Genomic DNA, 20,252 nt, shown 5'->3' with positions numbered 1-20,252 from the left:
GACACCGAATGAGGTAGCTTTCCAATAAATTCAAATTTGGCTCTTTCTACTTCAAGTCCTTTGTGTGACACCTTATGACCAAGGAAAATTCCTTCCTTGACCAAAAAGTGGCACTTTTCCTAGTTTAGTACAAAATTTGTCTCTTTACAATAGTCCAAGACTCTATCTATATTCTACAAGCAAACATCAAATGAGTTACCCCAATGGTTCAAACTCAGTAACTCTAGTGTCAATCAATGCTAAATCCATAATTTTCACCATTTCAAGTTCCTCAACATCACCATAGAGATAATACCCCATCAAAGCTCACTCAAGTGGGTCATTAGACAATAGAAGGTAGAGCTCAGACTTAAGGTCTACTATTGTAATAGCAAGTAATTTTCATATATAGCAGGCAACTTCATTTCCTTATACATATCAAAAACCTCAACCTTTTCATGAGGTCTTATGGCCATCTTCCCTGCATCTACATCAATAAAAGATTTCTCAGTTGCTAAGAATGGACATCCTAAAATAAATAGAACAATCGAATCAGCATCAAAGTCAAGAGTAACAAAATCCACTAGGAAAATAAGCAATCCCATTTGTACCTATATATCTTCAATGATCCCGTCAGGCCTAGCAAGAGACCTGTCAGCTAATTACAAGATAATAGTTATAGGTTTGGGACTCTCAAAATGTACCAAGATAAGGCATTAGATTGATGCTTGCCCCTAAATCACATAAACCCCTGGCACTAATGGATTGTCCAATGGTAATCTAAAATGTGAAGCTTCCTGGATCTTTTAGCTTTGTGGCAATTTATTGTGAATCTTGGATATGCAGTCCTCAGAAAGTTCTACTATAGCATACTCTGTCAAATTGTTCTTGTTTACCACTATTTCTTTCATATACTTCACATACTTTGAAACACTCTACAAAATATCAACAAGAGAAAGATTGATATTAACCTACTTCAAAAGCTCTAAAAACTTCTTATAACTAGTCTCTTCTTGGTGCTTTCGAAGCCTTCGGGGGAAAGATGGAGGTAGAGTCTTCTTCCTTACCTTGGTTCCATTACTTGCAATTTTTTGTTCAACCACTTTATCCTCATTCACTTTAGTATCACCATCAGTAGACTTGAGATTTACTTTTTTAGGTTCTAATTCCTTTAGCTGCAAATCACTCCTAGTAGTGATTCTGTTTACCTGTTTTGGATTCACCTCAGTATCACTAGGTAGACCTCACTAAGGTCTAGTGTTTTGCGCTCCTACAATCTGACCAATTTGCATATCTAAATTCTTTGTAATCAACCGTTAACTCTTCATATTTGCTGCCAGCTACGTTTGAGAAGCCATAACTTATTTCAACAACTTTTCCATATTACTCATTTGATTGTGGCCTGATTAATCTAAACTTACTGCTATTGATTTTGTTGTACTAGCCCCTTGTACTGATAGTTGTTTTGTTCCTGATTTTCACCCATGAGAAATTAGGATAATTCCTCCAATTTGGATTGTTAGTGTTACCATAGTTCTACTGCCTTTGATGATTAGCATTCCCCATATAATTTACAGAATCTGGATTAACTGCACAATCATTTGCTGCATACTCACTGCTTCTATAAATCTAACACCATGCATTCTCCATTTGAATTGCATTATCTGTGGTTGCCGGTTATGTAACCCCTAACTGCATACTGTTGAACTGATTAGTTATTTGATTTTGTAGTGCAGCGAGCTGAGCTAATAAAGCAGTAAACTGATCTACCTCCAACACATATGCAACCTTCTTAGGATTACTCCTTGATTCAGCATGTCACTCAGGATTCCCTTGTGAAATCTAATTCATCAATATATATAATTCATTATAAGTCTGCTCAAAAGTTTGCCCACCTGCTACTGAATCTAAGAGAATCTTGGTGTTGGGCTCAAAACCCTCTATGAAAGTATGAACTAGTACATTATTAGATTGTGGTGAGGGAAATTTCTAAGCATACCCTTAAATTTTTCTCAATCTTGGTAAAGATTTTCTCCTTCTTTCTGCCTAAATCTCAGAATCTCTCTTCTCAAGCATGTTGTCTTCCCTGAAGGAAAGAATCTCATAAGGAATTTTTGAGCCAGATCATCCCAGGAAGTGATGGATTTTGGTGGTTCAGCATATAAATACCTCTTTTATTCCCCAATTAACAAAAAGGGAATAGCATTAGTCTATTATAATCAGTGAATACCCCAGTAGGAATATAGGTATCACTGATTTCCAAGAAAGTATATATGTGCTGTTGTGGATCTTTATGTGAGAGCCCTACAAATTGTCCACTCAAACACAACAGTTACCATATTCTACTTCAATTCAAACTGACCACCCACCTATGGCTTTTGGATACAATTAGTAGCATGGTTCGTAAGTAGGATTGCCATATCACGAATAGCCTGGCTTCTGCTCGAGAAGGAGCAACTGCAATTGCCAGAGCTGGACCACATGCAGCATTTTGATATATTAGATTAATAAGATTAGGATCTCTTTGCTCCGCCATTTGAACTTGCTGAATTGGATAGTGAGCTTTTTGCCTCTGCTGAAATGTCTGCTCTGGTTTTGAATAAGGCTCTACCAACTCTCTATCTCTTACCAGCCCGATACCTCGCTAGTCCTGCAAAAGTCAGCCACTCAGATCAAGTCATTAACAGTTAAAATAATTATCAAAAACAAAAAATTTAGAAAAGTACTAATAATAATAGTCCTTGGCAACAGCACCAAAAACTTGTTACGGTCTAACGCACATGCAAGTGCACGCGATCGTACAAGTAATATAGTGACTAAGATAGTCGGATATCGTACCCACGAGGACTATGTAACTAGCTTTTCAACCAACTTTAGTTTTTGACAAGAATGTATTAAGTGATTTGAAGTATCAAGATAATTGTGAAGTTTTAAGTAAAAATATAATTAATAAAGAAATAACAAAATGCAACAATAGCAATGTAAGCAGGATTGGAAACAATAATAGTGAGAATTCCAGGGTTGAGACACTTTTAACAATCTTTCAAATCTCTATTCTTATCGTAGTTTAGTTGATTATTGGGTTATTGATTCGTAGGGTTTAGAGTATGGCCATGGTCTCTCGATCCTCTAATCTTCTACCTAACTAGATATTATAACAACATCGTTGAGAGGGGATGCAATAATCCAATTAGATGCACTAAGCTATCTTCCTACAAGTGAATCAAACAAGGCTTCTAGGAATATCTCGATCCTAGATGCTAATTCAAATTCCTTATTTTATAAAGGAATAAGAACCTTGCTCCTTAACCTCTTCGTTCTAACCTATGATTCTTCTCTCGAATTCATATAGGAATATAGGTTTATTTTAATGGTGGTCAATCATCAAAATAATAAGCACAAGATATTAAGAATAACCCATATTATAATTCAACAATAAACTACGATAAAGAATATTAAAGGACAATCATATTTTCGGCCTCAACCCTAGAACAAGGGTGTTTACCCATTCATGTTCGGATTCAACATTAAAAATGAATAATTAATCAACCAAAATGTAATCTTGGAATAATGAAGTTCAAATAACCCAGTGCAAGGGAGTAGGTCTCACACCACATGGTCCAATCCAAGGGAGTAAGGCTCACGCTGGATGGGATAGTCTAGGGGAGTAGGGCACGCGCTACGGACCTATCACAAGTCCCCACTGGAATTTACCTCTTTTTCGAAAATTTAATCCTCCTCAGCTCATTGCTTCCGACTTCAAATGCATGCTTTTTGAGCTCAATCCACTTCTTCTCAAGTTCATACAATCAATCCCAAACGTCAATCATTACTTGTTTCCCGTCATGCATCCAATTTTGTCCAATTCCATCAAGAATCCACTCTGTATCACTAATCATGTCCATTGGCTAAATCATGCAATTACACATAAAAACAATAAGAATAACACATTTTTGATCTAGAACAAGTCATATTATGGGTTAATATTGGTGCTTGGACATATAAATATGTCCAAGATCAGATGGAACAACTTCTCCTTCTGTTGGCCTAACACCGCACCTAGATTAACACCACTTGCATCAAACATTAGTTCAAAGGGTAAAGACCAATTCGAGGTAAAAATAATAGGGCTTGTAATAAGAAGCTCCTTGATATGATTAAATGCCTTCAAACACTCATCATTGAACTCAAATTTTGCCTCTTTTTCAAGGAGTTTTCACAAAGGGTGTGCAATCTTTGTAAAATCCTTTATGGATCGTCTATAAAAACCCACATGACCAAGAAAGCTTGTCACACCCTTCACGGAGATAGGAGGAGGTAACTTAGACATCACCTTGACTTTTTCTTGGTCCACTCGGATACCAACCCCAGATATTTTTTAACCAAGAATAATTCCCTTATTCACCATGAAGTGGCACTTTTTCAAATTCAAAACTAGATTGGTTTCAACACACCTTTCAATCACTTTGCTAAAGTGAGGGAGGCATGATTCAAATGACTACCCTATGATATAGAAGTCATCTATGAACACCTCCATCAAGCCTTCAAGCATATCCACAAAGATATATAGCATACATTATTGGAATGCTGCTAGAGTATTACGCAACCCAAAAGTAATGCGCTTAAAGGCGAACATGCCATAAGGACAAGTAAATGTTGTCTTTTCTTGATCTTTTGGGGCCATGAAAATTTAGTTGTACCCCTAGTGTCCGTCAAGAAATCAATACCACCCCCGCTTGGCAAACTTATCTAGCATTTGATACATAAATGGCATTGGAAAATAGTCCTTCTCGATCCAAGAGTTTAACTTATAATAGTCCATACAAACTATCCACCTCGTGACTGAGCAGATAGGGATAAGGTCATTATTCTCATTTTTTACTACTATTATGCCACCCTTCTTTGGGATATATTGCATTGGACTAACCTAAGTGTTATTTGAGATCGGGTAGATAACTCTCGCATCAAGCCTCTTTAGAATTTCCTTTTTAACCATCTCTTATATGGGTTGGTTGAGACTTCTTTGATGTTCAACAATTGGGACATGAACTTGCTCTAGTTTAATCTTTTGGGAACAAATATTGGGAGCTATTCCTATAAAATTCGGAATCGTCCATCCAATAGCATGAATGAATTTCTTTACTATAACGTTCAAGGCTTCCACTTGGTAGGGCTCGAGATCACTTGCAACAATAATTGGCAAAGTGTGATCATTACCCAATAATACATACCGAAGATATGGAGGCAAAGAATTCAATTCAAGTTGAGGTGGCTCGGGGATATATGGATTCATGGGTGAACTCTCGCAGTTTTTTAGATCAAGATCTAACTTTATTAAATTTTTGGTATAAGATCTAAGTCCTGGTAAATAGAAAACCATTTCATCAAACTCTTTGATTTAATCACTTCCACAATTCCACAAAACTCCCACCAATGGGTCATTCTTAAGATTCATATCAACATACTTCATTATCTCATCATCAATGACATCGATTACCGAGACTACTTGCAAGTCCATTGGGTGTTTCATGGATTTTCATACATTGAAAGAAACTCTTCATCATTTATTTAAAATTCCATATCATCACACTCCATATCAACCAATTCCCTTCCGGTGGATAAAAACATCCCTCCAAGAATAATAGGGAATTCATGGTCAATTGCACAATCAAAGATTACAAAGTCAGCTGGAAAGATGAAATAATCAACTTTTACTAGCACATCATGTAGTATCCTCATAGGTTTCTTGATGGTTTTGTCATCAATTAATAATCTCATAGTGGTAGGTTTTAGTTTTCCAAAACCTAGCTTGTGAAATACAACATATGGCATTAAATTAATGCTCGCCCCGAGGTCACATAAGACCTTTACAAATTTGAACATTCCGATGGTGCAAGGTATTGTGAGTGCACTGGGGTTTTCCTTCTTTTCCACCATTATGCTTGACATGATTGTACAATAATGATGATTCCATAAGCTACTTTTGGGAGACTAATTCTTTCATAAACTTAGCATACCCCGGTATTTCTTGCAAGGCTTCTATCAAAAGAATATTGATGGTTAGGTTGCTATATTTTTCAAGAAACTTCTTGAACTTGGTATTGTCCCCTTTTTTCTTGAGCCTTTGGGGAAAAGGGGGAGGAATTGTAATTAGTGGTATAGAGACAATTTGAGGCTCTTTCACCTTTGAATTTTTAATGATAACTTTATTTGCCTTTAACATGCCATAATTTGGCCTCTTTCTGTTCATATTATCTTGCTCATAATTTTCTCTCCTATCAAGGTCATCATCAAGCTCCACTCCCATGCCAAGAGTTTTCCCACTTCCAGTGATAATAGCATTCGTTACCATACCACTTGGTATATCTCCATTTTATCTTGTATTAAGTGTGTCTATATTTGATTTGATTTTGTCTCTAACTATTGGATGGCGGTTAAATGAAACTCTACCATTTGATGTAACTTGTAGAAGTCACTCCTCATTTCCCTTACTATCTTCTTGGTTCCCTCGACTCCTACCAAGATCCGGTCCAAGACGTCTTTAAACATCTCTATGTTTTAACAAAGGACATATTTTGGTTCTCATTGTTCCGACCTTGATTCCCACCTTGCCTTTGGTATGACATGTGTAAACCCTCCAATTTTATTGGAAATAATCTCATCTCTTCCTCAAGTATCTCCCTTTCTGCATCTTCATACACCTTAACATTCCTTGAATCTATAGGATTGACTCCTTCAAAAGAGGTTCCCATCACATGTTGAGTAAGAAATTCAAGGTGTTATCTCACCTTGTTCATGTTTGCATCTCTTTCCTCCTCTTTTTTTCTTTGATCTTAACCCATAAAGGATGCAGAGGAAGCCTCCATGGCCACATCAGCATCCTTTATGTGCCAACCTCGAGATAACTTAGTCACTTAATCTAACACGCTTGATGCAACTTTATAAGTCAACTTGATAAGGGAACCTCTGTATGTGTTGTCAACCATGGTTCTATTCAATTGATCTAATGCCTGATAAAGTATTTGGAGAAGTAGCTTCTCAAGAATTTCGTGGTTTGGACATTGCATGATTTTATCCTAGAACCTTTGTCATACTTCATATAAAGGCTCGCCAATATATTGAGGAAAATTTGTAATATTGTCCCTTAATTTCAACATCTTTGAAAAAGAGAAATCTTGATCCAAAACGCCATACTTAAGCTCAACCCAAGATGTGATGGACCAGGCAGGTAGAGATCTCAACCACAACACTGCTTCACCCATTAAGGAGAACGGTAAAAGCCTCAATCAAATAAAATCTTGGGAGATATGGGCGACATCAAATGGAGAGCATACTTCAATAAAGTTCTTCAAATAAAAATTTTAATTTTTATGTGATTGACACCCAAACAACCCTTTCATATGGAGCAAGTAGAGCATCATACTTGTGAAATAAAATTTTATATTTTCCTATGTAGGTGGAATACGGTTGAAACTAGCATACTCCTCATTACTAAGATGATCCATAAACTCTACAAATTTATATGATGAGTTGTTGTTGATCCCCTCTCGGCTCATGGTTATTTGGGTGCAATAATAGTCACCCATTCAAAAGACCACAAGCAAAAACTAAAATACAGTGCAACACTACAGGTAAATCTAAAGTTACTAACAACACCACACAAGCAAAAACTAAGTTTCACTCCCCGACAATGGTGCCATTTTTTATGAAACTTAACTTACACCACTATTTTAGTGCAAGGTGGTTGTCATCAATATAAACTCAACAAAATTCGGGGTTGTATCCATAAGGAGTACAAACTTGTTTTCAAATCCTATGTATGTTGAGAGTTAACTCAGTGTTAACCCATAATGTATATTAAAAACTAGACGTGAAATTAAATTGGGGTATGACCTAAAACTTTGTTTGAACCAAATTTAACCTATAACACTAAACAAGAGCAACAATTGAAGATTAAAAATCCAGTGAGAGAAGGGTCTTGGGGTGATATAATCCTAGGTGTCATTCATGTAATAGGTGTTTGAAAGCTAGTTCATTTCTTAGTCAAAGATGTGGGTAGACTAGATTTTGACTCTTAGTGCTAGTATTTCAACAAAACACTAAATTGCATTTATGGATTCTTTCGAATACCTCATAAGCATGCAAAACTTACCAATCCAAAACTTCAACTTGGCATCCCCATTTCTAGGATGATTCCCATCAATCTAGCTAAATCACTTAACATCCTTACTTCTAACATAATGCTAAGGAAATAACTAATATAAAATAGTTGTTCACAACCACTCATCATCTATATCCCTCTTTCAAGGATGATGTGGGATCTAAGCCAATTGGGGTTCTCACCCATAACTCTTAATTCAATCTTAGAGTGATAGCAAAACCCACATCAATAACTAATAATTAGGACTAGCAATCAACACCCATACACATTAACATCTTATTTAGTCATAACCCCACGATAAATATTTAGCTACTCATGAAATTGAAGAAAAGAGATATACCCAAGTTGTCATTCAATGCTTCTATTGAAGATGCAAAGCAAAAATAATCTCAACTTCAACTCCCAAATTACAACAAAACATCTCTTGGAAATTTAATAACAATTGTTCTTTATCAAAATTAAAGTGTTTTCACTCTACCCAAATTGAAAATTTGTTGTCAGAAGCTCCATTGTGCAAAGTTTTGAGCTTTTATAAGATTTGGGATTCAACTGTGCAAATTACAAAATGCCCTTGGACACTCTTCCACTCCATCTCGACCAAACTCTTTTGATCATGATCATGTAGATTATGATCTCAATCGCCCTTGATGACTCTGGTTGACTGACCGTGATTGCACCTCTTAGTTTGCGATCACAATAACTGAGGGTTGCCTGGTCTTCCAGCTCTTGCTCTTTGTTGTTCATTTTCCTTTCTTTTTAGCTTGATTTCAACTCATTTGTATCATAGGTCCTACGAGATCACAAAAACTGAAAATTAATGCATTCAAATGGATAATTAGTCCTATTTGCGTAATTAAATCATAGTCATGTGAAAGAATTTGGATATCAATGAGTGGTAAAATTTCCACTTATCAGCAACCAAACTCCTTTTGTCAAGCGATTAACTCAGACAGAGTGGCATAGAGAAGAGCTAAAGGATTATGCCATAATTGTGATAAACAATATTCTTCCACTCTCTAATGCAAACAACTTTTCTGGATGGAATTAGATGATTCAGTTACTGACATGATCCCAAATGTTCTAGAGGATTGCTCATAAACTTATTTACATGCTATTATAGGTCAAAGATATGCACAGAGTTTGTAATTACCTGCTATCATTAACGGATAATATGTGCTCAGTCTTATTAATTTTGGAAGTAGCCATAACTTTATAAGTTCTACTACTGCTATCGATTACTCCTTGATATTTTCTCTTTGCACAACATTAGAATCTCCATTGCTAATAGAGAAGAAGGTTCTCTGCTTGTGGATCTGCACACAGGTAATAATTTCCATTAGTGACCATTGATTTATTACAGATTTTTATGTTATTCCATTGGATAGGTTTGATATTATTTTGGGAGTTAAGTGGTTACAAACCTTGGGTCGTATACTTTGGGATTTTTCAGAACTGACTATGACTTTTTCGCTGGAAGGTAAATCAATTTTGCTTCAAGGACAACAACAGTATTATGATAAGTTTTTGCATCTGTTAGGAAGGGCAACTATGGATGAGCAACGATTGGAATACCTTTTGACCAAGTTCAATGATTTGTTCTAGGAACCTACGAGCTTACCACCATTGCGATAATGTGACCATCACATTATTTTGTTGCCCAGGACAACACCTAAAGTTGTTCATCCTTATCGATACCCTTATCAAAAAAAGATGAGGTTGTGAAGTAATATAACCAGATGTTGCAGTAAGGATTTATACAACCAACCAAGTCCCATTTTTTCACCTATCTTATTGGTATCCAAGAAAGATGTCTCATGGCACCATTTTATTAGTTATCGTGAATTGAATGCTAACACAGTAAAGGATAAATTATAAATTCTAGTAGTGAACAAGTTACTTGATGAGTTACAAGAGGCCAAGTACTTTACTAAATTGGATTTGAAGTCTAGATACTATCAATTCCACATGTGTCTTGCAAATATGGAAAAGACAGCCTTTCAAAGTCATCAAAGGCACTTGGAGTTCCTCGTCATACCATTTGGGCTCACTATGCCCCATTCACTTTTCAAGAATTAATGAATGAGGTCTTTTATGAATACTTAAGCCAATTTGGGTTGGTTTTCTTTGATGATATCTTAATTTATAGTAGTGATTGGGAGAAACATTTGGTTAACATGAAAAAGGTATTTCTATTATTGTGTACGCATAGACTAAACTTGAAATGATCTAAATATTGTTGGTAAAGCTCAAGTAGCTTATTTCGGGCATATTATTTTAGCTACAAGTGTGGAGATAGATATGAGCAAAGTACATGTAATTTTAGACTAGCCTTAACCTTGTTCAATTGCCTCTCTTCATGGGATCTTGGGATTAACTAGTTACTACCGCAAATTTACTCATGAATATGGACAATTGGTAGAACCCTTGACTATTCTACTCAAGAAAATCTCCTTCAGAAGCTTCAGCAAGCACTATCCTCTGCTTCAGTACTAAGGTTGATTGACCTTAGTATAAATTTCATTGTAGAATGTGATTCTTTAGGAGGTGGTATAAGAGATTTTCAACTGACAATTGGCAGCTCATCACCAAAAATTAACTGTATATGAAAGAAAGTTGATTGGCCTTACAAAAATAGTCCAGCATTAGTAGCCATACTAGTGGGGGCACCCCTTTATTATCTGAAAGGATCATTATAACCAGAAATACTTGCTAGAACAATGACTTACTACACCCCCTCAACAACACTAGTTGATCAAAATCATGGCTTATGACTTTATAGTGTTCTACGAGACTGGTTATCTTAATAAAGTTGTGGATGCTTTATCAAGAACTACACCTGAGGACCCTTCTTTGAATGCTATTAGATACCCTTGTAGCATATTATTGGACACCATCCATGAGGAGATTACGGGATCGGTAGAAATATTTAATTTGTGTGATAAGGTTAAGCTAAGAGAATTGAGTTCAGACTGGAAAATTCAGGATGGGATACGTTTTTTAAAGGTAGCGTCTACCTTTTACAAAATTACCCTTTGCTACCTACTGTACTATTTGCCTATCATGATATTGATCATGAAGGAATACACCAAAACTTGCATTGAATTCGTGGGGATTTTTACAGAAAAGGTGTGAAAACAGACATTGCCATATATGTTGTTACTTGCCCAGTGTGTCAACATGGTAAATTAGAACATTTAAGTCTTGCAGGATTATTATAAACTCTTTAGCTACCTACTAATATCTGGGCAGACATCTCAATAGATTTTATAGATGGCTTACCTAAGTCTTGAGAAAAACCGGTCTTATTTGTAGTAATGGGTCAGTTCTCAAAATATGCTTATTTTATACTAGTGGCTCATCAATACACGATTGTATGGGTGGCTCAGGTATTCTTTGATCAAATTATTTTCTTACATGCGATACCAAAAACTATTACTCGTGATAGAGATGTGATTTTTACTAAAACTTTTTGAAAGGAACCTTTTTGTTTGAATAGTGCTAAATTATAATTCTCCTCTTCTTACCATCCATAAATAGATGGCCAGAAAGAGATCATTAACCATACTGTAAAGATGTATCTACATAGCTTTGTTGGAGATTATCCTCGAAAGTGGGTTGATTGGGTTCCATGGGCAGAATTTTGTTACATCATATTTTCTTATTTGGAATTGTAGACCAAACCTTTTAGGGTTGTTTATGGTCGTGACCCACCCTGTTTTGTCTCATATGTACCAAGGACAAGTTGGGTTGAATTAGTTAATAATGCATTGTTAGATCGTGATAACGTTTTGGGTGATATCCAAAATTGGTTACAGGCAGCCCAAAAACAAATGAAAGAATATTATGATAAGGGTCATCGTGATATATAATTTTCTCCAGGTACACTCATTTGGATTCGTTTACATCCCTACAGACAATGCTCCATATGATTGAGTAAGTATAATAAGTTGTCCCCCAAATTGTATGGTCTATTTTCGATCTTAAATCAAATTAGGCAGGTTAAAATGCACTAGATTTTCCAAGTGACAGCTAAATTCATAAAGTTTTTCATGTTTCCCTTTTAAAGGCATTCAAAGGTGGACACTATACACGTATTATAAGGATACCATTGTTGGAGGATGGCCGAGTAGTTCCTCTACCAATTTTGTTCATTAGAGATCATGCCAATGGTGGTACAAAGGAGATTCTTATACAATGGTCAGGTATGTCAGCGGAAGAAGCTATGTGGAAGGATGTAGACTCTTTTTGATAGGCTGATCCATTATTCGAGCTTGAGGACAAGATCTTTTGGCATGAGAGGTATTATTGTGGATGTGTTTGTGGGCAAGACATATGCCCACAAGAAGGATAGTTAAATTAAGAGATTAATTTTATTATTAGTAGCTTTATTTACGGTTCTAAAATAGGATTCATGCTAGTTGTCATTATTAGTCTAGAATAGGGTATTGTTTTTCCTAGTTTCATAAGGATTAGGTTTCCTATTTGATGTAATAAAGACTCCGATTTTTGTAGCGATTTGGGTAATAAAACTTATGCAAAATTTCAACCAAAATCAAGAGATCAGAGTTCGCTCCCACTAAACTATAAGGTTTTAGTAACAAGCTAAATTTATATATCAAATATTGTTATACAAAATAGGTCATTCTAGTAATTCTAACAAAATCAAGGGAAAGTCAAAGGCAATTGTTTAGATTTTTCTATTAATCGTCTTGTGACTCGATCCTTTGTGAGAACTTGTAATACTGCAAATGCATACTATTTTCTTATTGTTTGCCCATGATAGAATAGAGTCAGATGGAAGGCTCTCCACTTTTCATTGGTGCGTCTTCAAATTCTGCATCCTCTTTTTCCAGCCAAAATAACTTTTGCACTAATGGTCTTGAACATAAGTATCATCACAGTTGTAGAAGAACCCCTTTGCACGTAGGGCATCCATCTTGGCACGAGTTAACTTTTTTCACAAAAGGATAAGTAGTTGTTACCTTATCCCCAGGAGCTACTGTTGTAGCGGCGTCCCTTAAGGTTGAATTATGTCCCCTTTGTGTGCCAGAATAAATTGGTATCTTCTTCTCAAATGCTCTTGAAAAACTCATTAATTGTTCTGGGTTAATGGGGTCTGCAATTCAATATCAAAACAAATCAAATCAACTAACCTTGATGTAAATATTTCTACTTGTTGGTCAACACGAACAGATGATGCATGAGCTTGAATCTTTTGGAAGACCCTCTAATAATCTTCAATGGAACCAGTTTGTTTCAAGTTGATAAATTCCCCTAATGGATTAGTTTTTGCTAGTGGGTCAAAACAAAGAGTATAATATTCTTTAAAGATACCCCATGTTAAAGTGGGTTCCTCCCGTTCCAGTTGATAAACCCATAATTGTGCCTCCCATACCATGTGAAAAGTAGTTAAGCCTACTTTTTCTTGGTTGGAGGTACGTTGGTTAGTGAAGAATTTCTCATAATGGTGAAGCCAAATAAGAGGATTTTCATGTCCATCATAAGTAGGAAAGTATAATATAGTGTATCTTGGAACTATACCGCTTCCTTCTTTGTTTTCATCAGACCCAAGTTTGTTGTTGTTTCTTCCTCCTAGACCCACATCCAATTGTTCACATGCATTACTAGTTTGTTGGACAAAAGCAGTACTATTGTCTCAAACTTTAACTCCCTTCGCACGTGCCATAGTACGGATTACGGTTTCAATTTGTTACGATAGTTGATGGAATTAGGAGTCCATCCTTGCTTCTAAAGCTGCTACTTTTTCTTCGGTTTGAGATTGGGCTTCTAGTAAAGACTTTTCAGCTTTGCTTCTACAGTACTCTCATCAATGGTGACAATTCGATACCAAATTTTTATGGTCCCTAGTTCTGGATCGATTAAGTTGGATGATTAACTTGGAAGTCAGGCCTAACGTCATGTTTTAATCACTTGATTTTGTTTCTTAACTTGCCTATGGTTGCTAAATTTTGTAGCTCAATCAGGGAACTACATTTGGTTGCTGAATTTTGCAATTCATTCAGGGAACTACATACCTGGGAACTTGTTTGAGAAAGTCCCAACTTTTTGATAAAGTCCAACTTGTTTTATTAATAACGTCAACTCTCTTAAATAGAAGTTTGCAGAAGCAAAGTTTTCTAACAAATTAGAAATAGAAAAAGACCTATAAAACCAAATTAAAAGGGGTCTTAATCCACTCAGGGAAGTTCTATTCTACTAACAAAATAATTCAAAAAATATTAATCATTATTTGTCCTATTAATTCTTGTAGCTGGAATATTGTTCCCAACAAAAGCATCAATACCAAATATCTATCCTATGTTTCTTTTTATTGTGTTTCAATTATCATACTAATGACAAAATGAAAGGAACTTACAAGAAGCTCGAGTGAATTCAAACTACAATAGGAATTCTACAGAGTAATTTGAGTGAAATAGCTCAATAAGGGATGGGAAATTAGAAATGAAGAAAAAAAGTAAATGTAGAATCTAAATTGTATTATTTGATTGATAACTGCAATGAATGGAATAACAATGATTTATACTAGCTAACTATCATTAATCAATTGTTACTAACTGCCTCACTAACTACTTTGTTGACATGGCTCACTAACTAACCTCTTGAACTGTCAATAGTGGCAATTCCATTGTGTAACTAATTTTTTCAAATGTTAACAGTAACAGTATTACTATTTTTCTGAAATACTTGTATTAGTACTTCCCCCCTAGAAGATCATTGACCATAAGGATCAAAATTAGGAAATCTAGTCTTAAGGACAGTAAAAAAACTCCCAGTTGCAGCATCTGCTCGTACTCTATGACACTTAATTAACACATGTGCAACAGCTTTATTACCCTTTCTCACCATCTTTATCTATAGTATAGCTTCAGGATCAGAGCAATGAGGACTAACAATATCAGTAGTAAGAGAGTAGACAATTTGGGAAGGAACTTCATAACACCTCTTCAACAATGAGACATGCACAGTTGGATGGATCTTGACTGGAGCTAGAAATATAATGTGTAAGCAACAGGTCCAACTTTTTTCAAAATTTGGAAAGTCCCATAATATCTTCCATCCAACATATGGAAGGGTTAAGCTAAAATACTGACTTGCTTGTAAGATTACACCTTGAAATAAACCCAATACCCAATAGCAAAGACCATATCACTTTTATGACTATCCGTTTATTATTTCATCCTGTGTTAAACCCTTACAAGATGGTGTTTAAGAAGCTGATGTTTTAATTCTTTATAGAGAAGAGATTGATCTACTTTAGTAGAAGAAGACTCACTAGGAAGGTATGGGATATGTAGAGGGGGAGGTCGACCATAAAGTGCCTCATATGGGGTGAGGTTAATTTTAGAATGATGACAGCTGTTATACAAGTACTCAACCATAGAAAGGGAAGTGAACCAATAAGTACCATCTTTAGAACAAAAGCATCTCAAATAAGTGTTTAAATTCCTGTTTAAGACATCAGTTTGACCATCATATTAAGGGCGGTAAGTAGATGACATGTTAAGTTGAACACCTTGCAGTGAGAACAACTCTTTCCAAAAAGTGCTTAAGAAGACAACATCCCTATCACTAGTGATGGTATTAGGAATACCATGTAACCTTACTATGACTTTCATAAACACCTTAGCCACAAATTCATCAGTATAAGGTGCTTCAAGGGAATGAAATGGCCATACTTACTTAGCCTGTCAACTACTACCTGAATGACCTCATAGCTATGTGATTTAGGCAGATCATCTATGAAGTCTATGCTGATTTGGGACCATACCACCTCAGGAATTGAAAGTGGTTGCAATAAACAAAGATAAGCAGCTAAATCAATTTTATTAGTTTAACACACATCACATCTTCTTACAAACAACTTGACATTCTTCCTCAAATTTTTCCAGTAAAAAAAAGTGAGCAACCTTTTAATGTAGCATCAATACCAGATAACCACCCTGAGAAGTTGAGTGCCAAAGAGTGATACTGTTCTTTCTTAATTAATTTGATTCTCCAATAACCAGTCTACCCTTTCTCCTGAGTTGGTTATTACTTCGTGTGAACTAGGAAGAACTAGTGGGATCAGCTTATAACTGGTCAATGAAATTTTTTAATTCTACATTAGTTTCCCAACGTCCCTCAATGGACTGTAAAAGAATAGAGCTGGTATTAAAAATTACTAGAGATAAGAGATCATCACTTGATACTCTAGAGAAGGAATCAGTAACTTTATTTTTTGATCTCTTCTTATACTCAATGGTATAGTTAAAGAATGAGCTTGGTTAGACATATAAGTTGGGAATTGGTATGGAATTTCTATTCAATTGAGAACTTTAGGGCCTTCTAAACAGTTCTAATAATAAATTTCTGTCCCAAAAGGCATTGAAACCATTTAGTCACAACATGTCCCATAGCTAGAAACTCCCCATCATACATAGATAAAGTTACATGCTTAAGAGATAAAGTTTTGTTGATAAAGTATATAGGGTGTCCTTGTTGCATCAGTACAGCATAAATTACATAGACACTTACATCAGTCTCAACTACAAAGGTCTTATTTATATCAGGTAGGGCTAACACAAGTGAAGAAATAAAGTCTTCTTTAAGAGGCATGAAGGGGTTTACATAGCACACTAAAGCCTTGGATGAACCTTCTATAATACCCTGCTAACCCAATAAATCCTATCAATTATTTCAAATTTATTGGAATAGTCCAGTTCTTGATAGATTCTATTTTTTGGGATTAATGTAGACTCTTTTTTCTGTGATAAAATGCCCTATATATTCATCTAACCCCAAAAAAGCACTTCCTTTGTTTAGCAAAAAATTGATGTTTCTTTATTTATTAAAAAAATGATCTCAATTACCACACATGGTCTTCTAAAGTCGTGTTGTAAATTGGGATGTCATCAATAAAAATCAACTCAAACTTCCTTTAAAAAAGGTGAAAGACTGGGTTCATCAAGCCTTGAAAAGCTGTAGGTGCATTAGATAGTCCAAAGGGCATAACAAAGTACTCATAGTGGCCTGAATGAGCCCTAAATGCAGTCTTAGGTATGTATTCAATAGCCATTCTCAGTTGGTGATAACCAGACCTAAGATCTATCTTACTAAAAATCTTAGACCTTCTTAGTTCATCCAATAAGTCCTCTACTATTGGAATGGGAAATTTTTTCTTCATTATAGCCTTATTGAGGTCTCAATAATCAACACATAAGCTCCACGTACCATTTTTCTTCCCTAAAAATACCACAGGTGGAGCATAAGGGCTACAACTTGGTTTAATGATGCCTTGATCCAACCTTCATAGTTCCATTAGTTGTTGCAACTTCTTGAGGCATGGTAACAGTTACTGGACACCCCAACTCATCCACTCAAGAGGGATTAATGAAGGTATGTGAACTAACTATATCCACTAGAATATACAAAGGATTCCTTTAAGTGATAACCAGTGACTATCAAAGTTTTGTAACCTAGTGACCATTCAAAGCATGAAGAGATCTCCCCATTTGTTCTTGATTTTGGTTCTGCTCAACTTGAATCATTCGTGTGTTTTGTGCCTCCTTTCTGTACTTCCTATAATTATAGTATGTACAAATATTTTAAATTCCTGTATATATGGACAATGACATACTTCTCATCACAGAAAAAACACAATCTTTTTGCCTTTTTCTCATTTATCTCTTCAGGGCTTAATGTTTTCCTATGAAAATTCCTATGTTGGTTGAACCCCTTGCTTGGAGAAGGCAAGATAGCTTTTCTCTAGTTTCTTTAATCTCCAAATCTCCTATTCTGATATAGTAATCCCATAGTAATAGAAAAAGAATGTTGTCTAATAGCAGCAAGATAGGCATTTTACATTCTAGCAATCTTATAAACTTGAGACAATGTGGTAGGGTTGGTTAACTGCAATATTCAACTAACGCATCAGCCCCCCAATGTAACAACTGATTACATTTTCCTTAGATAGATTCACCCTATTTAAATGCATCTCAAATATTCTTTAGTACTCTCTTACACTTCCAAGTTAAATGCATCTCAAATATTCTCCAATACTCTCTTACATGTCTAACTTGTTTCATTGTCTTGATTTCCTCCATAATATCATCAAAATTGGTACCAAATATGTCAATCGTGACTAGAGCAGACTCATTCCATGATGCAGGTTGGAGATATTGCTTGTATCTCATGAAAGTCAAATGCCACTGAATGGCTTCACCCTCCTACTATAAAGCAGCTACTCTACTTTTCCTTCAGTTGGTATATTTTATACAGTAAAAATTGTTCAATCATGAACAACCAAGATCGTAGGTCTCCCTGTTAAATCTTAGAAACTCCATTCTAGACCACCTACTAAAATTTGAGTGGTGGAAATGGTAATTGTTAGGGTTTTTATCCTTATCCCTTGTTCATCTTTCTATGGATTGTTCAACCCCAGAAGGATTATTGTCCTATTCCGATGGTGTTTTATCTCTTTATTTTACCCGATTGACAACTGGTTCTTCAATTCAATCACAGTTTGATTGAGATTTTCCAAGGAAGGAACCTTCCCTGCTAATGACCCAACTTTCGTTATTAGATGTTGCATCATATCTCGTAATTCTCCTATATTTGCAACAGGGAAATTATTGTTGTGATCCCCATTTGATCAAACACTCTTCACCATTAATGCTAAGAAACGTCTGTCTCAGATACCACAATAACATAATTCAAGGAACTTACAAAAAGATCGAGTGAATTTGAACTACAACAGGAATTCTACTGAGCAATTCGAGTGAAATAGCTCAATAAGGAATGGAAAATAAGAAATGAATAAGAAAAGTGAATATAGAATTTGAATTGTATTATTTGATTGATAATTGCAATGAATGGAATTACAATGATTTATACTAGCTGACATCACTAATCAAATATTACTAACTACCTCACGAACTACTTTGTTGTTGTGGCTCACTAACTAATTTCTTGAACTATTAACAGTGGCAATTCCACTGTGTAACTAATTTTCTAAAATATTAATAGTAATAGTGTAACAGTGTAACTACTTTCCTGAATGCTTGTATCATGCACTATTTTAGGGTTGATGTTTCTTTCTAGTAGACTTCGCATTGTTCCCTAGTTCGTTACTATATTTTCTTTATTGATTTCCTCTTTTTGTACCCGGATTGTGATACTTGAGCCGAGGGTCTCTTGAAAACAGCTTGTCTAACTCCCTGAGGTAGTTTTAGGGTTTGCAGACCTAACTTGTGAAATTTCACTCGATATGTTGTTATTGTACTACTATTCCAGTCTCGGGAACTCTTAAAAGAAATGATAGCAGAAATTATAACACCAAATATCTCAACCAACTTAGAGTAAATTGGCAATTTAAATCTGTGTTCTTCTGATTCCCTTTATCTGCTTTCTACACACCACGCAAGAAACACAAACTCAAATTCTGACCCACCTTTTGATTTCCATCACCATTCATAGATAAAAAAAATCCTCATTTTGAATACATAATTCATTTAGACCTTTAATGCCCAAATGTATCACACTTTGTAAACTTCATGACCACTTATGGATGCTATATCGCTCATCTTCCTAATATTTCAAAATAGTTCAAATGATTTAGATCTCAATTGCTATCTCTAAAATATTTCTTACTAGTTTTGCACAAAGGTTTATAACAAATTTCTTGTATAAAGTACATCTACACATTTGCTTGTGATAAGTAACGATCAATTTGATTCTCAACACTATCTGTAATAAACAAAGTTTATATAGGATAGAATGAACATACGTCAAAATAAAACTTGGGTCCAGCCGATATAATCCCTACAATTATATATTCGAGAAAGGTTTGTTAGATCACTTCAAATCATTTTACTCCATCATATGTTCTCTAACATCAAATGTAACTGGAATTAGGCTAATTTTTTTTAACTAACTGGAATCAGGCTAATTCATCAATTGATCATCCAACTTAATTATTTTTCTACAGAAGCACATTTGAGTTAATGATTGGTCACTTGGAAAATAAATTTAGCTAAAACACCAATGTGTCTTTCCAAGTTACTGACAGATAGACATCTACCCAGTTAAAAAGAAAGAAAAAGAAACTCCACCC

At 35.3% G+C, this 20,252-nt stretch overlaps 2 non-coding genes across 2 annotated transcripts; both read left to right on the top strand.

Moving 5' to 3' along the window:
* The first annotated feature begins 1,947 nt into the window (after positions 1-1,947).
* LOC124888330 lies at positions 1,948-2,055 on the top strand. Its single transcript, XR_007046455.1, has one exon. It is a non-coding gene; the product is annotated as a small nucleolar RNA R71 (small nucleolar RNA).
* A 4,968-nt stretch (positions 2,056-7,023) lies between these two features.
* Positions 7,024-7,130, top strand: LOC124888233. The gene has a single exon (XR_007046364.1). It is a non-coding gene; the product is annotated as a small nucleolar RNA R71 (small nucleolar RNA).
* Positions 7,131-20,252: the final 13,122 nt, after the last annotated feature.

The sequence above is a fragment of the Capsicum annuum genome, chromosome 10 (genome assembly GCF_002878395.1).
Source record: "Capsicum annuum cultivar UCD-10X-F1 chromosome 10, UCD10Xv1.1, whole genome shotgun sequence".
Classification (NCBI taxonomy): domain Eukaryota; kingdom Viridiplantae; phylum Streptophyta; class Magnoliopsida; order Solanales; family Solanaceae; genus Capsicum; species Capsicum annuum.
The sequence above is the reverse complement of the archived record's forward strand: the minus strand, read 5'-3'. Positions and strand labels throughout refer to the sequence as shown.